Consider the following 4,477-nt stretch of genomic DNA (forward strand, 5'->3'; position numbering starts at 1 on the left):
TGTGTGTGTGTATGTGTCTGTGTGGGCGCGCGCGCTTCCTTTTTCGTCCCGTTGGGGGAGGGGCGGGGCTGCGCCCCTAACGGTTGCGATGGAACGTCCTCGATCTGCTCCCCCCTTCCACCCCGCGCTGCGGCGGTGGCTCTGCCAGGGCGGTGCTGAGGCGGGCGCTGCCACTTGGTCCCGCCTGTGTCTGGGGAGCGGCTTCCTCCGTTGCCTCGGGTGGGGGGACTGCGGGAGGAGGAGAGGATCCTTCTGCCTGGCAGCTGCCTGGGGGAAAGAAGGGAGAAGCCCAGTTAGCTTGTTAGGAGAGCAAAGAGCCTGCTCGCCCTCCTCCCAGTAAAGAGCCCTGCGTGGGCCATGGATTTGGCAGATTTTCTTTTTTTCCCCTCAAATCAGTTTCCAGATGGAATTGGGCAAAGCCCGAGAGTCAAGTTCTGAAGGTAGGCTGCGCAGAGCTCCGCCATCGAGTCTGCGCAGCTCTACTGCTGGGCAAGCATCATCTGTCCCAGGCCTGTTGATCCGTGGCTTTGGGTGCTCCCCCAGCCCCAGCAGGCATCTTGCGTGGAAGTCCCAGGCCTAGAGACATGGGGTTCAGAGGCCCCTGGTCTTGCTTGATTTTATCCAAATGGCTGGGAAGCCGTGGAGCGGGCAGGTGCCTCTGTATCAGCGCTGCCTGCAGGGCGTGGTGCTGTCCTCAGAGTCACGGTGCAGGCGAGGAGCTGTCTGTGTCCTGCTGCTTTGATTCCAGAGTGTGGCAGGGCTCAGGTGCTGCCCGGTCCCTTTCAAACAGGGCTGGAGGAAAGGGAGGATGTGGGCAGGGGGGCAGCACGGCAAGGCTGGTGAGAGGGAAGGATTCCTTGGGCTCTGGAAACCAATGTGGGTTGCCACTGAGAAGAAAGCAAAGGCGGCCTGGCCTAAACAGCTCGGGGCATAACAGGCCCAGACAGGCAATGCTGGTCCCACAGCATTTCCTCCATTGTAGGAAAGGGGGTAAATGGGCCTGTTGAACTTCTGGGTGCACAGCAGCGAAGCTCCTAATTAACTCTAGGTGTCTTCTGCAATGTTCCGAAGCTGCTCTGATACATTTGATGTCAGTTTTATTCTTTATAGTTATTTGAGCCTGTGTTTGATTCAGTAAAGTGTTTTACTGATGTTTGGATTCGTGAAGTACAACCCACTTATTTTGTGATGTGTTCCAGTTCTGCCTGTGCCTGAATAGCAAGGAAGGGAAATAGATTTGGGTCACGTATCAGGACAGATATGGGGTGACTGTTTTTAGTCACCTTTACAAAACTGTCTACAGCCAGTGAAAAATCCTGCTTTAGCAGGGGAAAGGGCAAATAGGTGGACTTTCTGGAGTGTCCATTACTTTCTATAGTAATTTTAGCTGGATACTATAGTAAGTGAAGCATCCAGTCACTTTAGATGCTCATCACATTCAAAAACTGAACGTTTTAAAGGAAAATGTGCATAGTTTTTTATAGGCTAACAGTGCCAGCAATTAGTTTGTGACTCCATTAAATGAATTTGGTAGCATGGGTAGGTATAAGATGTTAGTTGTTAAATGATGCCAACATCTCTTTGGACCCAGTTAAATAATCAGGTCCTAACTACTGTACTGCTAGGATTGCTTTTATGTGAAGCTGTTCTTTCAGAAAGCCTAGGCCTTACCGACTTTCTTAATACTTCCTTAAAACCATCAGGCGTTTATATGCATGTTTTGGGAATGGGGTGGAGGCACTTTAATTAGAGCGGCTCTGAGAGCTGCTTTAATTAAAGCACCTGGTGCATCACGTGTGTCAGTGTCCCTGCAGCTGAAAAATGGCAGCAGGGGGGTGTTAACTAAAGCTTGTTAACCAAGCTTTATTTAAAGTGACCTTGCTTCCCATTTTTTAGCATGGGGGTGCTGATGCAGTAATTGCCACACTCCAGCAGACTCGATTAATCAAGTGTGCTCTGACGCACTGCAGTTACGGCACTTTGGAACAGCTTCATTGCACGTGTATAGCCATAGGCACCCATCAGTACCACATGCATTTTTTTTTAACTGTTTTGATAGACTTCTGTTTTGCCTACATTGGTGACAGTTGTTTTGACTGAACTTTAGAACTACAGTAATACAAAAACGGCCTTTGGAAGTACTACTCAGCAGGAGTTGGGTATACAAAATGAGTAATGATTTCTGCTCATTGTATTGTCTTTTAGAGGTTTATCCACGAAACCTTGGGACCTGCAAATAGTGAGAATGCCTAACGTCTTCAAATGCAGCATTGCTTATTGTTGCAGACAACTGATCGGGCTGGGTACATCCACTTAATGCTGCTTGATGATCCTCACTTAGTGGCAGAGGGGGGCAGTGGAAGACACCAAGGTTCCTCCTATTTATTACCTGCAAAGAATCTTTTCTGTGTGACTCCTCATTTAACTAACAGCTTGAAAAATGCATCGGTGAACCTCTTTATTTGATGTGTAGTGGGCAGTCCATTTCTGTAGGGTTTAGCCTTTTCAGAAATATTTGTTGTATGTCCAGTTCTGAAAATCAGCTGCCAGTATTCTCAATCTGTGTTGTTGCTTGCTTAGCAAAGCTATAAGCAGCAATAATGTGAAGGTAAGACTGCTTCAGAATCTTGTGGGCAGAGGTGAGACTGACAGGAATCCTACTTGTCAGCTGCTGCTGTTGCTTTTGCTGCTTGAGAACAACAGGCATCAGAGGCAGTGGAGTGGAGAGAAGAGGGCCAGGTGATAGAAGTCACAGGTACTTTTGTACGACCTCATACAACGAAGGAATTTTATAATTACAACAAAAGAAATTAGAGACTTTGTCTGAATCAGAGACATTTACAGTCTTTAATATCAAAAGGGTAGGTTCACACACAGTTACTTGGTAACAGCTTCTGGTATAGGAGTGCATCTTTCTGAATTAGCTTCATCCAAAAAGTGGATTAATCTTCACATTTGCACCTCATCATATTTGTGAATAATTGTCATGTATAGGTAAGTCCTTATTCATAACCAACTTTGATTTTTTTTTCTCTTCCGAAATAAACCTTCCTTTGTTCGTAGACAGAAACACTGAGATGGGGCAGAATTTCCTCGTATAGTACAAAGCAACATTTATATAATACTAGTGAGATATTTTTGATATAATAGCAGTTACCATCTCAAGTAAAAGACTTAGACATTTTGCTATAGCAGCTGGAGTGAATTGCAAAAGACAGTGTGGGGTTTTTGAGGTCAGATTTCCTTTTCCCAGCAGTTGGGGAAATTTAGGGTATCTGCTGACCTCAGACCTGAGTGTGTGTGTGGGGAGGGGTGGGGGATTCCTGAATTTGTGTAAGATTTGAAGAGGTATCCTCCTGTTTAGGTATTGGACGGTAACTACCTTTGTTTTTTTCCCCCGTCAGGCTTTTGTTAGGGTTTGAGAGAGACCTTTTTAAGCATTGGCTAACACTTTTAATAAAAATGTATATACTGAACTTGGACAAGATATTCAAATATACTAATCTGGTTGAGTTACCTTAGGTTTTTCCCTAGTCTTTAATTTGATCATGGTGGATTGTGTTAAAATGTATCTGATGTTGGAAGATTTTTAGAATGTTTGTTTATATATGAGGTGACACCACAACCACTACTTTAATTTCTTTGTGATTTGCAGTGGTCCTGATATGCTGTGACTCTCTCTAAGTCTTTCACTACATAATGATAAAAGCCAGAAATATTTAACCTTTTAGAAATTCCAGTTTCTAGAGAACTAATACTTTAAAGATCCTACTTGTTGCTGTGAGTGGGCAAGTGGATTTTGTGAACTTTGACAGCAAGATTTTGCAAATCAGTTGAGTGTTGCATACTGTAAAGAAACAGAAAGTGAAACAAGCTGGGAGCAATCAGTATTATGTGGGGCTTAGCTTTAAATGTTTAATATGAATTAACAGTGGGATACAGAAGCATCAACATCAAAGTCTGGGGCAAGATACCTGCTAAATTTGATGGAAGTACGATCAAGCCCTTAAGTATATTTAAACTAGAAATGTATGTGCCTTAAGAGCTGCTCATATACTTTGGTGTTGTGGGTAGATGAGTAGCTACCTTGAGACCAAGTCTGATAATACAGGCTTATCAGATACTTACCAAAATTTGTTGCTTGTTCCACAAGAAAGAGCAATAGTTCTTTTTGTTCATGTCATGGAAAGCTTAATTTTGATATTGTTTTTTCTGGTGTTCTGATTTGCCCTGTGTACATAAAGGATTTCCTTTCCTTGCTGATGGTGTCTCTTATAATGACATGTCTTAGGGATTGATTTATTTTTAGAGAGAATTTCTATCACTATCCTTTTGCTTGCTTAAGATAGTGAAAAGAAACATCAAGATGTTTTTAGACTTTACAGCATCCACATACATGGCCTTGTTCTGTGACGTAATTGTTTAAATCAGCCTATTAATCTTTTACAAATGTCATTAAGAAAGCCCCCCCCCCCCC

The 4,477-nt window shown here is 43.8% G+C and overlaps 1 protein-coding gene across 2 annotated transcripts in view; it reads left to right on the forward strand.

Moving 5' to 3' along the window:
• The window catches only part of BCLAF1 (BCL2 associated transcription factor 1), a 48,110-nt gene that overhangs the window by 2,139 nt on the left and 41,494 nt on the right, over positions 1 to 4,477 (forward strand). The window lies entirely within an intron of this gene.

Source organism: Gavialis gangeticus, unplaced genomic scaffold (genome assembly GCF_001723915.1).
Source record: "Gavialis gangeticus isolate Ggan-Ray unplaced genomic scaffold, GavGan_comp1, whole genome shotgun sequence".
Taxonomy (NCBI): Eukaryota; Metazoa; Chordata; order Crocodylia; family Gavialidae; genus Gavialis; species Gavialis gangeticus.